Source organism: Fukomys damarensis, unplaced genomic scaffold (genome assembly GCF_012274545.1).
Source record: "Fukomys damarensis isolate Sample0158 unplaced genomic scaffold, DMR_v1.0_HiC HiC_scaffold_36, whole genome shotgun sequence".
Classification (NCBI taxonomy): domain Eukaryota; kingdom Metazoa; phylum Chordata; class Mammalia; order Rodentia; family Bathyergidae; genus Fukomys; species Fukomys damarensis.
In genome coordinates, this window is record NW_022900948.1 from 31,523,576 (window position 1) to 31,550,412 (window position 26,837).

Sequence of the window (26,837 nt, forward strand, 5' to 3'; positions counted from 1 at the left end):
GGCCCTGCATTGGACTACGGGTGATTACTGTCCTATGTGGCTCATTCGTCTTGTGTTTAACATGGAAGTTAAATTTATGGAACAGGAAAAGGACTATCACATCAGCATTTCTCAGACTGTATTCCAACTAACATATGTGGGAGTGTCTGTGTGGGTATCCCAGGTCAGAATATTTTAATTTTGTTTTCTTTTTTCTCTAACATATTTCGTAAAATATACTTTTTGCAAAGGCCAAAAGATAAATAACTCTGGATTTCATGTCTTGAATGTTGCGGCCACTCCGGCGACCCTCTGAGAATGTGTGGGTGCCCACAGCCGACTCTCTTTCTAACACAGCATCCTGTTTGCATCTGTTCTGAATTTTAATTCTAAGCTTCAATCCATGTACCTTTGTGCTTGAAGGTAAAAATGATCACTAGAGGAAAGCAAGCTTCAAATAGAACAGGCCTGGGTCAATCTGTATGTTTTCTCAACCTCATCTCTCACCCTGTCTTTAGCTGTGATCTAGATCCCTGCTTCCCACAAGAGCTCCCCACGGAGGTTCTCTCCAGGGTGTGCTGTGACCTCTACAGCGCACCCCATCCCCAAAGTTTAGAGTCCGCAATTTATTTGCCCACATCCCCAAGCAGCGTGAGCGCTGGCTGAACACTGCCACTAGAGGGGGCTGATATCCTAGCTTTGGTCTTCGTTGACGTCTGTGTGAATTAAAAATTCACCTTCTCTATCAAGAAATTTAAATCTCTGCACAAATCCCAGCTTGTGAGAATCATATACTCGTAAAGATTTTTGTAAAAACAATTATTCAGGGTGAACTCCAGAGGGCTGGTTATCTTGCTTAAAAATGCAGACAAGCCCTCTATAAATTCCTAAGTCGAAACACTTCCATGGCCATGAGCAATCAGGGTTACATGTGTCTCTGCTCCGGGATGAGTTGAAAATTATTAGCAGTTTTTTTTCTCTGATTTTATAGATCGATATACTTGCAAAAGCCTACTAGCTCTTCTTAGCATGTACTTACTGCTCTATGAAACATAGACTAAGCTTATGGCCAATGAGCCTAGAATGGGATACATTCTATGACTCCTGGATCTTAAACTCTTTCGCTTACAGTCTTTCACATGTATATATAATGTTATCCTTTGATTAAAGCATTAGACCTCTTTATGACAATAGCAACAATACCTCGAGAAAAACCTCCATATAGCCCTTTATACTTTACAAGGCATGAGCAGGGCCAAGGTTATTTAATCCACTGTATGGAGAATAAATAAAGCTTCATGAGAGTAAACAAATCCCTGAAAGTCTCCAACCTATTCAGTTAAAGTGTCAGCACCTAGATCTGGGTGTAATGATATACACTTGTAATCTCACCTACTGAGGAACTGAGGCAGAAGGCTGGTGAGGAGTTTGAGGACAGCCTGAGAAACTCACCAAAACCCACGTCATCTCAAAAAAGCCAGAGCCTGGCACCGTGACTTTTGATAACAAGTATGGACTCATTGTCACCTCAAGAGATTAAAAATTTGCATTGCATCCTAAGCAGTATATTGTAATGAGAAATCCTCTCCTGATGCTCCATTTCCTTTCAGATTGTTTCTGAATTTCACCTTTCTTCAAACCCAGAGTTCCTGGAGGACAAAAACAACCCTGTCTCCTTCCCTTCCTCCTTCCACATCAGTGCCCAGCCTCGATGGGTTACTGTGAGCACCAACAGAGAAGTGGCTGTCTGCGTTCCATGTTGCTACAGAACACCAGGGCTGGAAGGCATCCTTGCCATTATCTCATCTAACTGCCCCATTTTACATTTATGGAAAGTAAGCCAGGAAGGAGTGGAAACAGTCCTATAGATGATACCATGGAATGTCTCCAATGACCTACTTTCTGTAAAAGCAGCATGCACCTTGGTATCCATTAGTTTGGAAACTGTGTTGATGTCCACAACATTCTCTTCAGAGTAGCGTCTAGCTTAACTCCCCCTCCCCCACGCACACTGAAATGTCATCAGAGTTGAAATCCTTATGCCATCACTTTCTTGCTTTAGGATCTAAGGAAAAACAAGTTCGGGAGTAATGTGAGTGATAACTGGCCTCTTCAGGCTTTATTTGTCTGCAGCCCCTTGGTTATCTGGTTTATATTTCTGTTACTGAAGTGATCCCAATACTGCATTTCAGTATTCATTTGCCTTGTCTCAGTCTTCTGGGGAGCACAGCATCCTTGAAGAAAAAAACGAAGCCATGGGCATCTCTGTAACTGCAGAGCCTACTGGTGTTTTTGGCAAAGAATAGGTGATCGATAATTGCCAAAGTGAATCAAGGAGCCTTAAATCGGACCTACAACATTAAAAACCATCTGCCTGGACATGTGCCATCAGGATTTTAAAATCCGGATGGATATAGAAAAGGCTGCTATCAACAGATATTTAAGGTTTAAGGTTTAAGATCTATTCAGATATTTAAGACTTAATAAGCATTTTAATTCTACTCTCAAGAGCTTGAGAGTCTCACAGGTCAGATGAGGGCAGATGAAGTCGGGATTCAGCTACACAGAATCTGGCTAATTTAGTAAATATTTGTTGAGTTCTTTCCATGTGGAACAGTAAACAGTCAGGAGTTGTGAAAACTACAAAATTCCTATGACCTGGAGGAGTCAGGGAGCAGCACCTGCAGAAGGGTGAGCAGAAGTAAGTCTGGAATGGAAGGTGGGAATGCGACAGGCTGCAGGGGTCCTGCATGGCACAGGCTTTAGGAGTTGTCCCGATTAGGCAGCCTGCCTTGTCCTCTGGCTTGGAGAATACAGAATTTATCACTTTTAGAAGTAGACGTGTTTTTAAATCTTCTGTTTCAACTTCCCATTTTACAGTTGGAGAAACTGAGACTCGGGGAGAGAAAGGGCACTGGCCATGGCTCCCAGAGAGTGAGGGACAGAGCCGGGATCAGGGCCCAGATCTTCTGCCTTACAGCACAGTGCTCTTTTCACCACATTTCGTGAATAATCCGCTGTGCACCTGGTGATTCTTTTCTTTCAGAATCCAGCCACTACTCAGTTTTCTCTGCATGGCAGGCAGCCAAGAGCCTTGAACTTCTCCATGTTACCATTCTGCCCTCTATAGAATAGGATATTAAAGTATTCACTTGGGGGAAGGGTCACGGGGTTCCATCAATAAATGTTTGTGAATTGCTCTGAGCTATTTGGGCCAGAGGGACTCCAAAAATGGGAGACCCCAGTGGCCGTGGTGGTGGTATCTGAGCCTCTTTTGAGGTCTTGCCTTTACTCTGCAGAATTAAAGAGATGGTTTATGTGATAAACTATTCCTTATGAGCTGTGTTTGTGTTGAAAGCACAGCATGAGTTCCCTGCACGCTTCCTCTCGCGTAACCACCGCTATGCGCCAATCCTCCTGGGTCCAGAGATGGAACTTTGGTTAAATGCGTGGAATTTCTTCTTAGTCCTTTTCTTAATTATGACTTTATTTTTATTTCTCTAGTGTTCTCTAGGGGAGGGCTTCGGGAGGAGAGGAAAAGGAAGGAAGGCGGCAGGGAAATATGTTATAGTTCCAAGGCTTTTGTCTTGTTTTGTTTTGTTTCTGAGCTGCTTGCTATCAGCAAAGTCGAGATTTAACGGATCTTGCAGAGATATAAAGCCCATTCCAATAGCCAGAGCTCAGAAGACATGTAACAAATACAATGAAAATATAACTTGAGGTAAGGGCAATAGTTATTTGACTAATGATTCCCCCAGGCTGATAGAAAAAAGCATGAACATTTTATCCATCATTTAATTTAATAAACAAAGAGCGCGGACTTTCGGGGTAAGAGAGCGGCGTGGTCTTTCTGTGAGTGTTTCAGCAAATTTCTCTGTAATCACCAACACTGCCGCTTTTCTAGGCTTGTCGTGCAGATTTTCCTCCTGTGTCCAATATGTTGCTGCAAAACACTGAAAACCCTACATGCTCTTATAGTTCCCTTTTTCAAAATCCAAGCCAGAAAAATTTCCCCTGAATGTTTATGCCAATGTCCTATCCTAGTGAATATCATTTATTACTGGTAGCTTCTTTATAGCATGCATGTAACTTTTACATAAATGCGTACTGACTACCATTTTTCTCTCCTCCCCTCCTCCTTTTCTGTCTTTTATTTCCGCTATATTCTTTTTCTCTTCTGTATTCATTATGATCGCTGTGTAATATACTAAAGGAGACATTGCAGATTGTGGAGGAAAGGAGTAAAACGGAGACAGATTTTGGAGGTAAATATCTTACCTACAAGTGCTGGCCTTGGTAGACATAGGCTGAAGGAATTTGAATACATCTCGAAACTACATAAGTTTCAGAATTTTTGCCCACAAAATGGAGAAAGTAATTCATTGTTCACCTGCTTTCTGTGGGAATGAGCTGAGACGGTGGGTTGCAATATCACGGTGCAATCTAGAGGAAAGTGAGCGCTTAACATTTGTGACTTTCTGCTTGCCGCTATGAGCGCAGCATCCGATGGTGGGGCTAGGGAGTTAGGTCTCATGACCATATTCAGGGCTTTGGGCAAATCAGTTCCAAGGGACCATCTCCCTAGGTGCTGCCAGTAAACATTTCCTTTTCCTGCCTTCTTTCTCTATGAACTGCTCAGATCATGTGCCCAAGAATATCATTAGCATGGGGTTTAAGGAGACACATGAAAGGTAAGAGAAACTAAGTTAGAAATCTGCTCTTCCATTAACTAGCTCTAGGAAGGTGAGGAAGTGACACAAATGTTTAAGTTCCAGTTTCCACAAAACTGGGGAAAATATTTATCAGTGATGCCTGAAGCACAGTAAATTTTGTTGTCATTAGTGTTTCAAGACAGGCTCTGAGGGAGTAGATGCTTGGATCCATGGGATTCAATGAGCAGGAAGGTACCGTGAGCTGGTGGAGAGCATGTTTTCCCTCTGGCTGGGCTGTGTTCTCACCTCTTTTCCTCATTTATAACTAAATATTGCACACATCTTTTTGATACCATTGAAGTGTCCCTTGGCCCATGATGGGTTTCCCAATTTCATCTCCTTCATCTTGTCTACCTGAGGAAGTGGCCACTCTTTCTTCCGAGCTGCTGGACCACCACACACCCTCTTTGCCAGGAGCACTGTCTGCTTGGTGCTGTGGAAATGGACACTGATGCTTCATTTTTCATGCCACAAACTGAGCACCCAGAAGAAATATGCCATGGGTTTCACCACTCAACTTTTTTCTTGGCACAAGTTTATTCACTCAGTACTTACAAAATAAATAGATTGGTGAATGAATGGTCTATCAGTTGCAACTGAAGAGATTTTTCTGCATCATGTGGGAGTCTGTCTGAGCACTGTCATAAGTAGTGCATTGCGACGAGCCTTGGGAAAGGATCTGTCCTCTATGGAACATTCAGTAAGGTACTGTAGACAGTGGTTTTGAACACAATTAGTTCTGCCATCCCAAATGAATTAGTATCGCTGATTTACATCAGCTTCTGTTGAATTCTTAACTGACAAAGGGAAACGTATAATAAGGAAAGAAAAAAAAAAGTTTTTCTCATATCCAGGGTTAGTTATCAAAGTTAAAAGTCACTCAATGTTGCTAAATGCTGTCAAAGCATAGACCGAAGGGAAAAAAAAAAAACACACATCTGCATCTCAAATGCACAGCAACTGACTGTGTAGAACAGTTTCAATATGCTGGTCATAAGTAGCTTTCACAATTGTGGAGTACTTACTTGAACCCTACTTGAACCAACTGGTTGCTGGTACATTCACAACTCAGAGAAAACTTCTTAAAGGCTTTGGGTTGCTCCCACTTCTTGTCATGGAGTGAGCCAAATTTTATGTCTGTTTATTACTTCATAGCCCAGCTGGACCCCAGAAGGATAGGGCTGTTGTGACCATGGAAAAATAACACAAAAGCACACACACCAAAATGAAGCCAGAGATCTTCTGGAGGCTTAGATAAACATTTAGTCTCATAAATAAATACATTATCAGACCACACAAAGTACTTCCTACTCAATCTTTCTCAGAAGTAACATCCAAATAGTCTCTTTAATTTTCCTGGATTTCTACAATAAAACCACTTTTATTGATTATCTATTGGACAACTAACCCAAACTACATGCTCTAAGAAACACAGTGACATGGCCCTTTGTTTCTTCTGAACCATTGGAATTTTAGCTGATGACAAAAAATGCACAAGTTTCAATCAATTAGTAATGGTACAAGCCATGATGAGTACCATTGCATTACATGTTGGATAATGGTCTAAAAATAAGAGATCTATATGTACCATCACTGCTACTAACTTATTGGATAAACATGCATTCAACCTTTCTTCTTATAAACAAAACAAATAAACAAATGAGCAACTAATTACAGCAGACCAGGCACTGTGGTAGGCTTCATGGATATCTGGAAAAAGTCATTTGATTTATACATTCATTCACTTATTGAACACACAGCAAACATGCACTATGTGAGGCACTGAGCTAGGTGCTGGGGAATGAAGAAAGACATTTTCCCTTCCATGTAGGGGTCAAGACTCTTATCAGTACAGTGGTGCACACTGCAGGGAGAGAGTGGTGAATTGTCCTGTCTGCCAAAAATAAGCTAAGTAGTGGATTTGTAGGATTTTGTGGTTCATTCAATAAATGTCAGGTCAAGAAGACAAATGGTAATTTGCAATAATGGAATAAACCGCTGGACTTCAAGTTGCAGGCTTTTGGAAGGGAATCCTCTGAGAGTCTCAAAGCTTAGCACTCGAATGTCTATGCATTCCTTTAACAGTGCAAGTCAAGTCTGTTGGTCGTCTTATACATGTACATCTCTTTATAGTTTACAAGGCATTTCCACAAGGACAGCTTTATTTGTTCCACATAGCAACCTTATGAAGTCAGGGGTTTAAAATTCTCCTCTTAAAGATAAGAAACTGAGGACACAGTGGCTGAATTTACCAGAGTCTGTGAGGTATAGAACTAGAACTGGGATCGGAACCCAAGTCTCTGCCTGCCCTCTGGAGTTTCTGAACTATAGCGGTGTTCATTCTTTTGGGTGTATGTATCGAGGGCCAGCCATGTCCCAAGCATTTTGTGAGGTCCTGGCAAATTCATAAAGAACCAAGCAGCAATATCAATGGTTGTACAGGCAGTTCTTCTCTCGTTCCTGTTTAAAGTTTGCAGTTACACTAACTTGTTGTTTATAGAGTAATTTTACATAAAATGTAAATGAAGAGCAACTAAATCACAAGTTCCTTGAGACCAGACAAAAGGTAAGATAAACCACACTTGGAGAAGTGCTAAATAAATAACTTTAATAATTTCATATCCTTTCAACTGATACTACCAACAACTATGTACTTTGTATATCATTATTCTTATTTACTGAGGATGAGATGCAAATTTTGAGAGATGAAAAATTGTACATCCAGTTAGAAGACCTAAAACTTAATTCCAGGACTTTTGAGTCCCTTTGTCAGTGAGTACTTTGTTATAGGCAATCATTAAAAAAATACTGCATCCCAGGGCAGTACATATAATGCCTGGGATTACAGACAATATTACATAATGAGCACATAGCACAGTGCCTGTTCTATAACAAATACTCCATAAATGCTTGTTCTTTTTATTACTTCAAACTGAGAGAAATAAAGGAGCAGATATGGAGTTGGAGGAGTTATGTAACATATTGTAGAGGAGGAAACTTCAAGTATTTCAGAAAAGTAAAACACAGAAGATTCAAAGGGACAAGGAAGAGATACAATTGAAAGAGCATCCCGGGACCAGTTTGCAAATGGTTGTCAATGCCAATCTGAGGGAAGAAGATCTATCCTGACATTACTATAACGAGTTGGGCGTTTCATATGTGTTATTATGAGAATGGACTGGAGCTTGAGAAGTTGGACCAAAGTGGAGCAGCACTCACAAAACTCTTTCCTCTCAATTGATTTTAACAATCACCGATACCAAGAGTGCCTGGTACCTAGCTGTGAAAACCTGAACTGCGTTAAATTAGTTTAACACAAAAATCTTTATCCACTGTATGTTTGGAAAAAAATATGTACATCTATCTCTTGATGGATTAGCCCTTTTGGATTGCGGCCATGCTATAAAGGGTTTTCTAATCTATTTTGAGTTCTAATTGATTACAGCATTTGGAAAAATGTACAGCAAATTGCTCCATTAATCAAGGTAAATCAAACTGATGTCATAGATGCTAAATATATGTCTTTGCAGTAAGACTATTTGCATGACTGGAGCTAAGGCCATTGTCAAGGTTCCCACTTGACATCCTCTGCCTTCTCAAAAGGAGATTGTGTCTTATCTCCAAAAGCACTTAGCAGTAAACCTCTGTAACTGAATTTCTGGGTTCTTCTCCTCCCAGCTAAGGAATGGATCTTAAGAGAGGACAAGAGACTTTCTTATATAGACTTAACAGCAATGGGAAAGAGGTCATGCCAGAAGATCTAGGCAGAAAGAGAGAAAGTACCAAAGGGGATGACTTTAGAAACCTCCAAGAATCCAAGAACACCATACGTCTTGCCTAATGAGGGAATTAAAGGGCAGTGAACTTTGTTGTAGGACCAGCCATAGTATGGAAGAGGACGTGAAGAAAGTGTAATCATCTGAGTGAGACTTCAGAAATGTAGAGATGGACAGAAATTTATCAGAAATCACACAGTTTTGAAAAATTTGGTGCCCTAACTCTTTGCGAAGAATTCTTTGTACCTAATAGAAAACATTTTCTTATCTTTTTCAATTTACATTCATTTTTCACTATCATCCTTAATGTTTACCATTACTCTAATATTAACTGTGTGTCAACAATCATGTAAAGTTAGTAGAACCTTTAATTCTTTTTTAAAAATGATTAAAGACTCAAAGAGTTGAAATAATTAAACCAAAGGAACTCTTCAAATGAACATTGATAGCAGAGATCCAAACCTAGCATATCAAACTAATATGCTTGTCACCTAACCATCATGCTAGGAAATATTATCCATTTTGTAGCATGACTGAATGCATTTTGTAGCATGACTGAATGCCTATGAAAATATGTCTTTTGATATGCTGTTATGCACACCAAATCCAATGGTTTAAAATTTTACAGTGATATTGAGCAACGTAAAGGATCATTCTCTCTCTAGCTAAATTGAGGTCACTTATCAAAGAATACATGACTAATTCTTTTGGGAATATACCCAGCAAGAGAAACCTTTGTCAAATGGGACTTTGAGGTATCTCCATACTAATTTCCACAGTGGTTGCACCAGTCTACACTCCCACTAGCAGCGGAGCAGGGTTCCTCTTGCCCCACAGCCCAGCCAGCATTTGTTATTGGTTGATTTCTTGATAGCAGCCATTCTTTCTGGGGTGAGGTGGAATCTCAACATTATTCTCATTTGCATCTTTTGAATGATCAGTGATGTTGAACATTTTTGCATATGTTTATTTGCTATTTCTATTTCTTTATCTGAGAAATGTCTGTTCATAGATAAGTTTCAGAAGCACCATAGAACCCACTGATCTTTCTGAAAGTCTCTGTCAGGTTGAATATGATAATTGAGACAAGACACAAAACTCAGCTCTATCCTTGAATGGCTGCACCTTGATCCTAACCAAGCTCCTTTATCTCTCTGGATGCCAGTTAGTACATTTATTTCAGAATGATAAAGACTCTACCGTGATGTGCTCTTATTCTAAGAGAAAGATCAAAAGCAACAGTAGCAAAACAATGATAACACATGCTGAACATACCCAAGATGACACACAGTCAAATTTCTAAAACCACTAAAAGTGATGGGGGAAAATGGATAGGAGTGAAAAATAGGAATCAGAAAGCTGATATTCAAGTCAGCTTCAGAAGAACATTCATGCTTTGGGCAGTGCCCCACGAGGCCTAGATCAAAAGCAGAACGATGATGCAATCAGTTGTTTATATACAGATGCTGCCTCCAAATCCCCATATTGGAACATCTGCAGGGATAGCCGCTTGACAAATAAGCAGGCAGTTAGGTAGCACATCCATCTGTGCCAAGAGAAAAGACCACCAGCAATGACAAGACTGCAGGAAAAGGGAGAGGGCCATGCTGGGAAAGATGCTCTTCAGTTTATGTGAAAGGCAAAGCTAACAGGAGAAAAGATCAGGGACAGAGTTTGGTAATTATTTGCTGCTTGCTTTGGACTATGTCTTCATGATTCTTAGTTTTGCCTGTACATTATAATTATCTGGAGATTTTAAATACTCTATTACACAGTCTACTCCCAAACAAGTCAATAAGAGTCGCTCAGGTTTGGGGGGATCTTCATTAGTGCTTTTTTAAGGTTACCCTGGTAATTACAGTACACAGCCAAGTGGACAAACATTGATTAGGGATCTCTGAAAAACCCCTGGGGTTCTTAGCAAAATGATAGTGGTGATTGTCCAGCAGCCATCTTTTTCCTGCTATGGTTCTCTCTGGAATAACCCCAAATAGGCATTTTGAAGGTTTTTGGGTCTGTTTTTGACTTTATCTTTTATAGTGCTGAGGATATAAGCCAGGGCCTCAAACATGCTAGGCAAGTGTTGTACTGCTGCTGAGTATAGCCTCCAGGCAACATTTAGAGTTTTTTAAACCTTTATTTCAGTGATCTGGGGTTCAAACAAAGTCCATCTGTCCTTTGAAACCAATGCTAACTACTCTTGTTTTTTCTATTCTTAGACTTCAGACATGTTGAGTCTCTAAAAGATCCCATTACCATATCTATTGTCTTACAGAGCTATTTCTTATAATGTAAAATGTAAATACATATAGCCAAGTTTTTAGAACATGATGGAGCTTAATACGTGCTTAATAAATTGTTAAAATTCAGTCTAAGTCATAGAAAAAAAAAGCAAAGGGAGGAAGAAAGACAGAAGCAAGGAAGGAAGGAAGGGAGGGAGGAAGGGAGGAAGGGAAGTAGGAAAGAAGGAAAAGAGAAAGAGAAGGAAAAGGGAGATAGTTACAAAGAAAAAGGAGAGGTAAGTAGACCCACATGAGCATTTGTCCTTGTTGTTATTATTTCTATTAAATACCACAGACAATCTGTAACCAAACATGCAGTTATTAAGTCTCAGATGGTTCTAAGCTTGTTTGTTTCTTTTCAGTCTTTATAGTAGGGTTTAAACTCTCAACATCTCTCGCCTGAACCCATTGGCACAGTGAAGAGCTGACCTTGGTACTTCCAGCTTTGTGCCCTTGGGTCTATCCTTGGATCTGTACAGCACAGAGAGGAATTCACAACAACCAACTCCACTTATCTCTCTTCTGCTCAAAAGTTTTTAAAGGACTCTGTGATCTACAGGAAAAAGATCAAGTTCTTTTATGTAATGTGAGATGTATGACCTTGTTCCTGCTGACCCTTTCATACTGACCATGGTAGAGCTCCACCCCTCTACATTAACAAAGCTCACACCACAATGTCACAGATTCAGTTGTATTTCCCTTGCTTTTGTGTGACATTTTTACACATCAGAACCCTTTTCTATACTGTTTGTTTATGTGTGAATGCTTTTCTGATCTTCATCCTTTACATGGCTCATATCCGCTTATGAATGCTACAATCTATATAGAAAGCAGATTTTAAATAATTTACAAATTTCATCTCAGGTAACCTGAGCACTATTGTGAACTTTGATCTTAAGGAAGAAGGAGGGGCTTGCTCTCTCCTACCTTCGCATGCTCTTACTCATGTGAGAAGGTCAACACTGGGTGATCTACACTCAAATTCTTCTGTTTAGTCAGCCTCTTGACCAAGGCCAAGGTCTTGAAAGTGGTCCTCTGGGAAGCTTTTGCAGAAGGAATGAAGTCTTGCATGAATAGATCTGTACCACATTTCTTGCCTCTGAACCAAACTGGCTCTGAGTAATGCCTCTGTGATCCTGACCACATCCTCTTCTTCAGTTGCCAAAAACAAGAGGCTAGAGATAAACCATAGCTCAAGCCCCAAGACTTTGGGGAAGGTGACTTGCTTGCTGGGCCAGGGCCATATTTAAGAAAGGCTCCTTTAACTCTCCTGGGTACTGGATTAAACTCCGTCTTTCTGGTTTTATAAAAAATGGGTTGTCAACATCAAGTCAGGAAATATAAATGAGGCCGGCAAGAGATGCTCCCCCAAAGGGTGAAGATTGCAAAAATCGCTGAGAAAACACTCAGGAGGGTGATATTTCTGAAGAATTTGCCCTCTATTTTTAGTGACTTTCATACACAATTACTGCTGCTTTCCCCATCTGCATTGGAAATACCTAGACTCTATATTGTATTTCATCAAACTGAGTATGATTTGAATTGGAAAGGATGTTAGAGATATTCCCAGCCTTTTGTTTTACTGAAAGGAAGTAGGGGATTTTGACTTTTATGGTTGCCCAACATTCAATGTTCTCTTCTTAAGCAGACTCCTTTTTTTTCCTTTGGGAGTCTGAAGTAGACAGAGTTCTAGGATAGCCTCTGAGATTCTTGCTCTCCACTATTCATTTTTTCTTATAATACTTTCCCTTGGAGTGTGAAGAGAAAGAGTGGAATACAACCTAATAATGCTCCCATAGTTAGGCCCCTAGTCCATTGAGTTGACTGCATTAATTTTAAGGAAGATCATGCTGGGCCAACCTGGCCTGATCATATGAACCCTTTAAAAAGAAGACAAAATGTGAGAGAGTTGGTTTTCTCTAGGTTTGAGAATAAAGAGAGCTGTCCTATTATGACACAAGGGCCTTGTGCCCGTGACCTGAAGGTGGCCTCTGCAATTTACCAGGAACTTAATTCTGCCAACTACATGAGCTGGAAAGGAACCTGAGCCTCAGGTGAGATCACAGATGTCCCTGACCCCTAGGTTTCAGCCTTGTGAGACACTGGAGCAAAGAACAGAGCTATGTCACACCCAAGCTTCTGATCTACAGAAATTGTGAAACCATGAAACTGTATTATTTTAAGTGGTACAGTCTATGATAATTTGTTAAACTGTGATAGAAAGTGCCCAGAACTTCACTGGTAATTATTTGAAGAAAACTGTCTCATCCTTGTATCCAGGAATGGCATGTGCCCAATGTTTAAGCCCTGTGTTCATTCTTTCTGCTCACAATAATTGGGCTGGAGATGAGCATGTGATCCAATGTCCAACAGCAAGAGTCCGGCTTAGGAATTCTGTTGAGTCTGATGGGAAACCAAATTGCTTTCTTTCTATCAAAGTTATAGCCAAGCACATTGAGCTTTGGATCTGATGTCAATCTTATGGCTACCATGTGGATCTTAGTAAGAAAGTCAGCATAGAAGAGATCAGACCTGAGCAATGGGAAAAACAAACTCAAGACTTTTTAATATGCTTTTTGTCCTATATCAATTTGAGTTTAGAGGAAGGATTGCATATGGAGTTATCAATGACCAAAATGTGTAACTTCCATATTTAGGTTAATATTTTGGGGGGGTCACATTTTTTATCCCAAGTAATATATAAAGCTCTATCTGATACATAGGACAACTTTGAGCAAGAGACTGACTATGTTGAGACAATGACATGATTAATAAATTGTGACTATGACACAAACTGAGCCAAGTCTCCAGATACAGTTTAAAGGACACATCATGGCCTTACTGCTTTGCTGAATACTTCTCTGGGAACCACAGAAAATTAATTTACCAAGAAGACAACACAGTGATAACAAAGGCAGTAACAACAACGATTATGACTATAGATCAGTGACTGTTTATCGTGTGTCAAAATTTTTGTTGTAAAATTTATCTATAGTATTTAATTTTATATTCCCATAAACCTTATGAATTTTGTATCTTAATCATCTCCATTTTTAAAATGACAAAAGCATAGTTCAGAAATATTTCATTGAGCACATATGTACAGCATTTAATTTTATATTCTCATAAACTTTCTGAATGCGTATCTTAATCATCTTTCTTTTAAAAAAGTCTCAAATGAGAAGCTCAGAAACATTTTTACTGACTTGAGCAAGATCACATAGCTAGTAAGTAAAGGAGCCAGAATTTAATCCTTATCTGTCTGGCTCCAAAGTCTGTTCTCTTAACTATCATGTTAATTGTTGCTAGGATAAAATGAAAACAAAACAAACCTAGAGGATGTTTCTTTGTTACTTCAAATTTACTGCAAGTATATGTTATAAAAATATCTTTTTTGATTACTAAGGATCTGTGAAGACCGGTGTGGACATCTCAACCAGTCAGCAGTTTGATGTTTGCAGAAATTTTTAATCCCTAATGTTGAAATATTAAATTGCACATCTCTCATCTCTACTTAGTTTTGAAAGTATACAGGAAATATATTTGGAAGAAAAAAACACAACTTGATACATAGGGGGGAGATAAAGCATCAGTTGATATGCTCATACTCAAGACCTAATTCTCCTCCCCAGTTCCCTGTGTGATCTTGGGCCACACTTTCTTGAACAACAGGTTTTTGCTGTATAAAATGGGAGCATTTATAATAAAATTGATAAAGAAGTGTTTATATGTAGAAAAATTTGTTCCTTTATGCAGACATTTTGGTGGGACTTCAAATTCCAGTTATTTCTTTGTCTAATCCAATAAATTCTTCATTTGGATCACTTAATAAAGTCCTGGAATATACCCGAGATTTCAGAGGACTGAACTGCTCAAAGAATAAAAAATATGGGATTCTGGCAAGTACTTCTCTGTTAAGATGCATACAACATTGCGCCTGGCTTCATAAGTGCTTATTAAATACGCATCACAGATGAGAAAATATAGCAACAAAAAATTAAGTAACTTCATCAAGGAATGGATGAGAAGGGGTCAACCTGAACATAAAGCTACAGTACTCAAGCTAGGCCAAACTGCTCCCCACCCAACTCCTGCCCTGTGATAGCTTCACAAGTTCTCATTGTATCTTCTTTCAAGATACCTGCAGCACTTTTTGCATAAAGGTAGGGCACAAATTAAGGTGAGGTGAATTATATCTGATTCCAGAGACAACAAAGTGCCTAGAGGGATAACTACAGAGTTTTTTGTTTATTTGTTTGTTTGTTTGTTTTTTCCAATCAGATGTTTTTTGGCTTCCAGCTTTCCTTTGAATGGCTGAAGCACCTTCTTATGAAAACAATGAACTTTATTTTTCAGAACCATTCTCTTTTTTACAAAAAAATTTTCCATGTGACACACAGAGCTCCTACATATCCTACACCAGTTTGTCCATCCATTAGCATCTTACATCTATTTTGGCAATTGATTAAATATGGTGTTAAATTGTTGTAATTAATAATCCAATATTAACATATTAATATTAGGTGAACTCCATTGTTTATTCAGATTGTCTTAATTTTTACCTAAGTCTTCTTTCTGCTCTAAGATCTTACCTTCGATACATTACATCTAACTATATTTCCTTAGGAGATAGTTAGCTGTTTTTCTCAGATTTTCCAGTTTTCAAAATTTTCTAGATTTGATGAGTATGACTTAGGTATTTTGTCGATTTTTCCAATTGAAATTAGACTGACATTATTCTTATGGTTAGACAGGAGTGAGTACTTGGAAAAGTAAGGAGTCATTCTCATGAAATAACCAATATGGCCTGTCAATTTTGATATTGACCTTGATTACTGGGTTTGGATTTCTTGACATTTGCTTTCTTTGCTTCATTTGCTATGATAGATTTAGCTCCAGAAGGTGCACTTTGAGTTTGTTTAGAAAATAATGGTTTGGAGATGGATTGTGTTTTTGTACAGTATTTATCTTGCTGTACCTAGCTTATTTATAAAACCTAGCATATTGTTGCAGTGACAGTATTTTAGTTTCTTTTTATGTTTGAAAAATATTCCAGTGTGAATATACTGATACTTTCATCTATTGATGGTCACTTAGGTTGATTCCATATCTTGAATGTTGTGAATAATGCTGGAACAGATCGGGAGTGCAGGTATCTTTCCATGTTCCTTTGAATATATACAGAGTCGCTGGATTTCTGGGTTGTCATGTAGCTCTATTTTTAATTTTTTAATGAACTTCTGTATTGTATTCCCATAAATGGCTATGAAAGTCAAGTTTACGAAAGCACAGATTATAAAGGTGATTGCTAGGGAGGGAGGATTGAGTAAAATTAGCAAACATTCATCAAAAGGCAAAAAGCTTAAATTCAAAGCCACAAAGAGTAAGATCTATGGCTCAACAGTGAAACATGGTGATTGTAGTTCGCACTAAAAATTATAAATGGTAACCTATGAAATGATTAGTCCACTAAACATGCTTTACATTGGCTAGAAGGAAAACATTTCATTTTCAAATTCCATAAGTAGTCTTGCAAAGGTGAAATACAATAAATATGTTTCAGAATTCCAGAAAAATTCTAATGTACTTTAAATTCATTAAAAGAGAAGGTATAAATGTTCACCCTGCACTAAAACTAAAAGGTAATTATGCAGTTATGGAAGCATTAACTGACTTGACTGTGGAAATCATTTAAATCTATATCTATAACTGTTCATATCAAAGCATCACATTATGCACCTTAATTATACACAAATTTGTTTATCACATGTACCTCAGTAAAGCAGTGAGGGTGAATTCTATTAGGGGTGGTTTAGGGCAAAAAGCTTATTTTACTTTGTTTAGTTTTTGCCATAGATTGAGCAATGAAGAGATGTGGATTATGCTTATTTCCCACTCAAAGTACCAGAAAAACAACCTTTCCAGTCCTTGTTTTAATATCTACATTCACACATGAATTTAGTTTTTAAAATTTTTTTATATTTTAAATGTTCTCCCAAGAGCAAAATTAAACCTTGCTTATCAAATACTTCTTGAATGACTGAAGGAATGGAAGAATGAATGGGTGGATGGATGTGTACCTTCCGTGATCAGGGAAGTGCTATGAAATGGAAAACATAGAGTTTAGACTTAGATGGAACTCGATTTGATCTCTTCCTTTGCAGCTTGCTAGGACTCTGGGATCTCTGGGATCTCAAGTTGGTGCATTCATTTTTCATGAAATTTGTTTTACATTGGGGGATCCAACCCACCATAAACTAAGGGAGAGTGTTTAATTTATAATACTACAGAAAAATGTATACCCAAATGATCCTTATACTTTTGTGGGCATGTAGAATTGGCATATTAAAACTTTAAATACCAAATGTCAATAAGGGGATGTTAAATTAATGATTATAACTCACTTTAAAATAATAACTCACCTACCAGAGAGGGGCTATGTATTATTATCATCATTAAGGAGTGATGGAAGTGAAGCTCAGACAAGTTGAGTACAATGCATTGGGAGACTTAGGATTTGAGCTCAGTTTCTCTGACTATTGAACCTGTGCACAAAAGCACTGGCTTATAATCAGGCATAGCCATGCACTCTTTCTTCATCTGGAGAAACTTTCCTTGTGTGATATAACTGTAGACCCCTGTCTGGAGAGAGCTTCAAATTTGATGTAGACTATGACTTTTAACAACTTTATCTATTTTTACCCGGAGTAGGGCAGATCATTTCTCGAAGAGCAGAGCGGGGGAAAATTTCTCTAAAAATGGACATGACTTTGTTCCTTTGAGAAAAGCTCACTTTATAGCCACACTGTAAGAATCACTCTACGGCTTGTTTCATTTTTATATTCTCTTTCTTTCTTTTTCTAAAGGGAAAGAGAGTCATAATTGCTGAGATTTATGCAGGAAACTGTTCCCCTAGAGAGTCCGAACAATTTAGCAGACTTTCTTGGACTTCCCTAGCCACTCCTTGGGGTTTCTGCAAATTGCTGTTTCATGAAAGAAGGACTCCGCTGCCCGGGGTTTGGGGGAGAAAACATTCAACCATTTCTCAGATGTATCATATATATAAGAAATGGGTGGGAGTGGGGGAACTCTAGGTATTTGATCATCTGCTTTATCCCAACACAATATTTTCCCCAGTTGGATATCTCAAATATTATGCATGGCTACTAACCTGAAGAACTTCACATCTGTTACAAGAGACCAATCTTGAGCAGCAAGTAAAACAGGTAGGGCTTCTTTATCCATGGAAAACTTGCTAAGTGGGGGTTGTGCTAGAGTAGCTGCAGACACTTTGTGTCTATTCTCCGTCCTTAGGTAGTGAAGGAGTGGGAAGTGAAGATGGGAAGAAAAGGAGAAGGAATATGGACTGATAGGAGAGGATTGCCCTCCATCATTTTTGTTTTTGTAACCAGTGTTATCCCTATCTGTCTCCTAATACAGCTCTTGTTTCTTCCCCTACACTTTCATTATAACTGAGAATTAAATCTACCCAGACAGTGGTGGAATTGGTTGCATTTTCTCTTTTATTGCATTTGTAGTGGGTATACAACATGTCTTCATTAACTCTCCCTGACATTCAGTATAGCTGGTGATAAAAAAGGCCCTCAATCAAAAAAGAATAACAATTCCCTCATGCTCCCATCTCCAAGCCCAAACATCCCCTAGGGCATGTATTAATTACCCAAGATGAATGCTGGACCTTCATTCTCAGCAGGAGCTTTTAAATTGTATTGCTCTGTTGGATCAGAAGATGGTGCTCCATCTTGCAAAATGGTAAAGAAGTCTCAGCTTCTTGGGAAAGTGCAGCTAATAATGTCCTCCATTACTGAGACCGTGTGCCTAACATTATTGGATTTTTGTCATGAAATATCCCACATAATCCTGACACCTACCCTACAAGACAAATTTTTTTTCAGCTTTAATTGAGTTTTTTGGTACGTTTTAGGGACATAGTACAGTTACATTCATTGTTGGGATCTTGTACCTCTGCATGACAGGTCTTGGTTCTCATTTTTTCCCCTTGTCCCTGCCCTCTCTTTATCCCCTCCTCCTCTCCCCATCTACAAACACTTTATTTCCATCTTATCATTTTCTCACATTTTTTTCTTTTCCCTTATTACCCTTCCCCTACCCATTCCACCTTCCCTACACATTTAGCCGCTTTCTTCCCATTTCTCAATGTCAGTAATCTTATTAGGATCTTATGTATTATTACAGTTTTTCACACCAGACAAACTATGTATTTACACATGTGTGACTTATTTATTTCACTTAGGAGTATATCCTCAATATGTATCCATTTTCCTATGAATGAATCTATTTTCTCGTTCTTTATGGCTGAGTAGTATTCCATTTTATAGAAAAGCCACATCTTTATCCAGTTTCCAATTGGACAAATGGCCTGTTTCCAAGTTTTAACTACTGCAAACTGTGCCTCTATAAACATAGGTGTGCATATATCACTGTGATATGATTCTTTTAGTTCTTTTGGAAAGATACCCAGCAGAGGGATGGCTGGGTCAAATGGAACCTCCAGTCCAAGCTCTGTGAGGTATCTCCATATTGATTTCCACAGTGGTTGCACCAGTAAGACAAATTTTTAATACTCATTTGGTGGATGGGAAAATTGTTCTTGACCCTATGATGTTTCCAGTCCCCTAAGGGGCTCCCTGTAGTTAAAAACTGAGAGGGCCGAGGATCTAGCTCAGTGGCACTGTGCCTGTTCATCCCCTGTACAAAAAACAACCAAAACTGAGGAGAGGGTTGGTCTACAGTTCTTCAAAGTGATTTCATATCCTCGAATATCCTAAACTTGTCTGTGATGTCACCATTGTTGAATAGTGGTAGTGACTGAGAAAATGATTCTCAAATCTCACTTCAAGTATTAGCGCTGATCAAAATTTTCTGGCTGCAAAAAAAGATGGATCTGTTTTTAAATACCCTGTGAACGTTCTCACTGGAAGAGAGGAAAGAGGAGGCAGTGCTCAAGCAGGGTGAACTTGCTTTCGCCTCATTGCCGTGCTTCCTCTATTCATGTCTCTTTTGTCTAATTCTTGACCCATCTCATCTGAGCCAATATCAACAGAGGGACAACACTTATCTATGGATTTCCTAGACTAGTCTTAAGTCTCGATTCTATACTGATATATTGAAGAAATCCTACATATTTTTCCATTCCCCATTCTACTCACTACCTTAAGTCACATTTACCTACTAAAGATTCTGAGATGTTCTGTAGGAAAGAAAAACAAATACACACAAATACATGAACTATGTTTACTTCTGTCTTATTGCTTTACCTTTTACCTTCTCTCCTTTTGTTCTGCCCTGGAAATAACTGGTCCAAATGTTTTAGATCTATTGCTTTTCTGAGACACCTTGCGAAGGTCTATATCAAGCACCATTCAAAGTTACTGGCAAAAACCCCAAATAAAATGAGGATTCCAATGATTCTCTGGATAGATCTACTTTTTCCCTTTTCTGAAATCCTGTATGATTTTATTATTATTGGTTTTTTTTTTGCCTTCCAGACTACAGATGGTAAACAAATGGAGAAAAATGAGTATAAACAGATAAAAGTAAGGAATGTTTCCTAACTTATCCATTCTTTCTTTACTTATTTTCTATGATTAAAAATAAATACATATTTCTTGTATAAAATTCAAATATTATGCAAAGTATAGAATTCTTCTGACCCACCTTGGGCTGTACCAGAACTTAATTCTCCCACAATGAATTAACCTGTCCTGTACCAGGCATGTAGCCCAATCCCTAGAACAGCCTGAGTTCTCAGGAAAGGTGAGTATATGTTAAATTTAGTTTTATTAATTTTATTTACTTAACTGTGCATTTCTTATGGACAGAGATGAAAACATTCCTCTAGAATAGTATGAAGGGCATAGAAGGGACTTGATAAACTGGAGTTGTTATAAGCATTTGCCACTTGGTGGTGGACTGAGGTGCCATAGAGGAAAGCATCAGCACTCAGCATCAGAAACACCTACGTTGGTGTTCCCATTCCATTACTTTAATTGAAAAGCTCAGGATGTGCATCTATGAAGTGGGGGCTTATATTGCTGCTCTATAGAGGTACTGTGAGGCTCACATGAAGAATATATGCAAATGTATTTTGCAAATATTACAGGGGTATTCAAGTTATTTCATGATTATAGAAAAAGAACTCTGCTCTTTGCTGAGCTAAGTTTATCTAAATGAACAAGCATTAACCAAGCATTTCCTTTATGCCAGAACAAGGAGCAAAGTAGATAGTAGTAAACTGATAGGGCAAGTAAAGGGGGTCATAATGGGGTAAGCAAAAAAAAAAAATGCTTTGGATCAGAGAGGAACAACGTTTCCCAGTGGCACTGATGCTAACATTAAGATATGTGTTTGAAAGTAGGACCATTTCAGGCTAGAGGGAATAACATGAATAGATGCACATAAGGAACTACTCATTTCCAACCAGATGCCAGACACACAGCCCTATGATAAACTAACTGTGGCCTAGATCATGTATTATTGAGCATAGCTTTGTAGAAGAAGCCAAACATACTCTGTCAAGCATGTTGCCTTCTGTGTATCATGTGATAGAGCACAGACCTCCTACTGGTAACCCTGTGAGGATTGCCAAAGCTCAGATAAGAGAAGTCATCTGACCAAGATCACACAGATAGTAAAGGTCAGAGCCAGGATTACAACTATGACCTGGGCCAAATGGCCACGTCCATCACACTTTCTGCCTAACACATCTCTCCCCATCTACCCTGAATTGATTAGAGGAAGGGATGGGAATGCGTTTTCCTGCCATAAATCCCCCTTTTGTGGTAGGCTAGTGAAGGGCACTTGGGGTCTGAGCTGGATCTTTTGTTCCAAATGGCTGAGTTAAGTCCATTGTAGTTGTGGAAGGGGGAATCCCATGAAAACCGACTAACTGGTTGTAATTAATCACTGCAAGGCAGCAAGACAGGGCCTGAGCTGTTAGAACACCCAAGAGGCTGAGGTTTAGGAGTTTCAATAGCTCACATTTGCGACTCAGTGTCTCTGAAGGAGACTGGGGCTTTGGAAAATCCAGAGTACAGCAAAGATTCTGAGGCTTCGGGAGCTCCGTCCTTTTGGACACCTCACCCCCAGGAGCTGTCCAAACCCCTGACATTTGTAGAATTGTCAGAGTTTTGGGCCGCTAGAGAAAGGCCTTACCTCAGCAGCCAAAATCATCAACAGAAAGGGAATTGAATGAGCAGGTTTTTTAGAGTTTGGAATAAAAACGGTTTCAAAAATCTGTTTTGACTTTTGCAGACTCTGCCTTTCCCTCTGGCCCATAGTTGAGTGGGGCTGGAGATACTTATTTACCTCTCCATCTATGGCTGGGTCACCCCCTCCTGCTCATCAGAATGTTGTGGGTATGCAGAGAAAAGGTGTTTATTGAGCAGTCTCACTCCATTTCAGGGAGGTAGTGGTGTTGAGATGTTACAGTTACTCTCCCTAAGAGAATTCCAGAAGAGTCCTGCACCTAGCAACTGGAAGGGAAAACAATGGTCCATATGTAGCAAACTAGTTTACTTAGGCTGGGAAAGGTAGAGGGAATAACATGGGGAAAGAGTGGGGGAAGCTGTTTGGACAGTAAATATGTAGCAATGTTTCTTCAGTTCACCAGGATCCCTTTTAAAGTTGTGCAAATAGAATACCTATAAAGGTACAGCAACTGCTTGCCAGATACCAATTGCTCCATACTTTGTATTTTCCTATTCTACCTTCTAGTATTTGTCTTCTTCTTTTTTCCTCCTCTGCTCTTTCTCTGATTCTTTATACTAACTCTGACAGAGCTCCAAAGAGCTTCTTTAGCCAAGGCTCATATATGGAAACCCTTCTTTTGGTACAGATGATGTGATGAATCTGATCAAGTCATATTTACTGCCTGGGTTTCAAAATTGATTCATAAGAAGTACCTTGAAGTTCTAGAGCACTGTATACTTTACCAAATATCTGCAAGTTCACTTCAATAAGTTCTTCTATTTTGTGAAGCACATAAATAAATATTTTTATTCCCATTACACCAAAGGCAAGATCCAAGAACAGCTATAAACAAATGATTCCCTGAATATTCTCCTGTGGCTACATTTTAAAGCTGTGTCACTTTGAATTTTGAGTAAGGCACACCCACCTACTTACTTGACATCACTACTATGATTTTCCACAGGCCTTTTAAATTTCTCATATCAAAAACTGCTCTTATCCCAACGTGCTTCCTGTTTCCCTCTCCAATTCTTCCTAGGCAATCTGGTTCCCTGGAAAGAATGTTTTATTCACCAAGTTTTCCAAGAAATACACTTTTCTTCCCCATGCAAGCCCATATCCAGTCAGGCAGCATGTCTTACAAACTCACCCTACTATAATCTCATCATTATTCTTCCAAAGCAAACATCCAATTTGCATTATTGCCAACTTTCTGACCAACTTCTCTAATGAGTTTGGTCCCACTCAGTCTGTTCTTTATCAATAGATCATTTTTTTTGTGTGTGTGACGTGAAACACCTCACTTTGCCTCCACATGGTAAGACTTTCAATGTTCTCATTGGCCTATAGGGAAAATTTATACTTTTAGTTATTTGTGATTTGATTACTCTCTAGAGATTCTTGTCTCATTTTTCATTGAATTCCCATTTGGGACCATTTTACAGAGCACTCCTAGTCTAGGCAGACTGAATTTTCTTCTTACTTCTATCTATTCCTCAGCCTCTATGTCCCCTGTTTCTTCCCTGGCTAATACCTGCCATGTTTATAAATTTCAAGATGGCTCCTCTAGGAAATCTTCTTGACAACCTTTCCAAGTTGTTTCTTCTAGGTTCTTTTCTTGTACCGTACTGTAATGCCTTTTTACTTTTTGCCTTTTTTACTTTTCATTTTCCCTGTTTCCTCCTTGAAAATAGAGTCCATGTCTTACTCAACCTTATTTCAAAATATCTAACATGAGTTTTTCACATTGGAGAACTTTGGAATGATTTCATTTTTGCAGTAACTTGTCTGAAATCCTACAGAGAGGAAGAACAGCTGCCACTCAAACCTAAATCTTGTTTCTTTCGGTCAAGTGCTACCTGGAAGACAAAAATATTCAAGAACCCCATATTGCAAGCATGGCAGAGATTCTTTCTTCTCTAAGTAAAAGATGTCATATTGCACTTACTTTAGAATAAGATGAAACAAAGATTTATATGAAGAATGTTTTTCTAGCTCTTGCCCTCTCTCCATTACCTCTCTTATACTTTTGTCATTCATCCTTTGAGGACACACTGTTTCACTCATAATAACTTTGACTTTCTTGTAAGAGGAAAAATTCCCAAAAAGTTTAGTAGCTCTTGTATTTTCTCTTTCCTTGAAATTATAAAAAAATAGATCTAAGTAACCTGGCTCACTTTCATCTACTCTTTCTAAAACTCCTCACTTTTCAAGGGAAATGCAAATAAATAAAACTGTATCTTTAAAACCAAAGACTAGGAGCAATCCTCTTCTCCATCAAACACTCCCAGAAATGTCCACTTAACTAGAAATTTTTATATAACCCAAATGGATTTGATCATCTCTGGAACTGCAGTGTCTACAAAGGATATCACTGCCAAGAGCTTGGTTTTAAATTTGAGATTGTTGTGAAGAGGTTTACCACTTTCTAAAGAAGGAAACTGAGGCCAGTGGGTGAAATGATGTGCCTAAAGCCACTCGCTATAAATTTGAAATCCAGATTTGCTGATTTCCTATTTTCTGTGTCAGCTGTTTTAAGAATTCAAAAGATACTTGAGTTTGAAAGCCAAAAAAAAAAAAAAATGAATCCGAGGTACTGGATCTGAAGGTAGGCAGCACCTCAATAAATTTCTGACAGGCTTCGGAATTTGACTAAAATTTTCAGGAGTGGATTTTTTTTTAACTATGGGAATCAATGATATGGTTTCATTTGACCAATTTTTTCAGAGCCAAAGCTGAATGTTCATTACTTCCATTATATTAATAATCTCTGCCCTCAAAGAAGAAAAAAGAGAGAAAGAAAGGAAGCAAAGGAGACAAGAAAACAAAGAGAGAAATAAAAACAGAGACAGAGAGAGACAGAGAGAGACAGAGAGAGAGAGACAGAGACAGAGAGACAGAGACAGAGACAGAGAGACACAGAGAAAAGCAGCAGATAACTCCATTTACGTGCTTGACTGTGGTAGAATAGATGGAGTGGTTTAAATTTGTCAGTCACTGGTACAGATCCCTAGGCCCCTGCCTCTGAAGTATGCTGCTGTTGAATTTTAAATAGGAGTAAAAACTGGTTTCTACATAGGACTTTTCATATTTTTATGTCCTTGGGTGTTCCTGAGTGGCACATAGAACGGAAAGCTGTGCTGTGCATTTAACCCTACTGAAAGGCCATTATGCTCTGAAGAAGGAATTACTCATTGCCTCCCATGTTATGAGTCTAAACTTGTCAAAGCCTGGCTGTGCAGATGTAAATTTGCCTCTTAGAGGCTATAAAACATATCAGGAAGGAACATTGAGGCTATAAGGAAGCTTCTTGCTCATTTAGTCCAAGCTACTCTTTTTATAAAGGAGTAAGGGAAAGGGCAAAATAAGAAAGTGACATGTCTCAAGGTCACACAGTGAGTTTTCCACAAAACAAGGGTGGGCATCCCTTTTTCCAGGGAAGTTTTACTAATGATAGGAAACTTCGTTGCCATAGAATATTCTTGAGGTTGATTACAAAGCCCCTGCGGACAGAATAGGGCTTGATCCTTTCCCTTTGTTTTCCATGCTATGTGATACACTAGAAGGTCATTTGAGGCAGCCTCTCCTTTGTGTGGGTAGAATCTACTCTGCCACACTTCCAGGGCCTTCCCTTTCCCTCTCTCCTTTCTTTCCCCTTTTCTTCGGAGTTTCTTCATGGAGTTGCACAGGCTGGGTCACTTGAAAGACTTATTTCTTCAAAAAGAAGAACCCAAGATATCTTTACATACTCATGCTTTCTCTGGGATTCCATCCCAAGATGGTAGACAAGGTATAAAAAGCTGAAAAATATGGAAGACAAGATGGTGAATTATTGAGCCATCTGCAACTTCCCGAGAACAACCAGCTGACCGTTAGTTCAACCCTTTCCATCAGGTATTCAAGTTTAGGAGAGAGGGAAAGGCAAGCGATTTAGTCTTCAGCCTCTCCTCCTATATCTTGTTGGTGGTAATGTTCTCCAAAGGAAGCGACTCTGATATTTTCAGTTAGTTGAATCCAACATCTGCACTGATCATTGAAGTAGGAGAGCTAATGTGGGCTGCTGGTGGTCAGCTAAGTGCTGGAATTGCTGGGGACGTGTCACAGTGGGGTTAATGGAAGCCAGGCAACTATGCTGGGCCTTGCCTCTAGGAAATGTCTAGACAATCAGGTAAGAGGGGATGAGCAGACAGAAGGGTCAAGATATGTCAGCTCACATCACTGTCTTAAGAAAATCCAGATACAACAATTATAATCAGAAATTTCTATATATCCCAAATCAGAATGCAAAGCCCATGACTTAACGAGACCCTTAAATAATCACTTTTTATTTGAATCCTTTATATTATCAAAACAAATCAACTTCATATAAACCTTCTACCCTTCTGTTGAGCCATTCCTCTGTTATTTTCTTGACTTGTACTTTTTCTTACTCATATATTCTTTACTTCTTTAGATGAAAACTTTTAACTTTAGTGATGGAAGATGGGTGGATACATTGCCTTTCTTTCCCAAAACTAAGAAAAAGGTTGAAGACAAAGAAAGACTAAGGATAAGTTAGAGTATCTTGAAAATTAAGTTTAGTGACTTGGTTAATATTATCCTCCAATAAAGTTTGGTATTATATTTTGCTCTTAGTGATCCTTATTTCACTCACCTCCCTACAATAGCCTCTCTCTCTTCTTCCTTTTAATATAAGTCCTAATCATTTTTAAGGTAAAGCTAAATTTGTCACATATATTTTTCACTTAGGGTTACATTTAATGAGCAGTTATTAATATTTTCTAAACTCTAGGCATAAGGCAAGTTTCTCAAGGGAATACAATGTTACCCTAATGCTACTTACGTCTAACAGGAAA

The 26,837-nt window shown here is 38.7% G+C and overlaps 1 long non-coding RNA gene across 1 annotated transcript; it reads left to right on the top strand.

The window, feature by feature from the left end:
* Positions 1-2,636: 2,636 nt before the first annotated feature.
* On the top strand, positions 2,637-5,170 carry LOC109118541. The gene is made up of 3 exons (XR_002025887.1): positions 2,637-2,680; positions 4,193-4,244; positions 4,993-5,170. It is a non-coding gene; the product is annotated as an uncharacterized LOC109118541 (long non-coding RNA).
* The last annotated feature ends 21,667 nt before the right edge of the window (positions 5,171-26,837 follow it).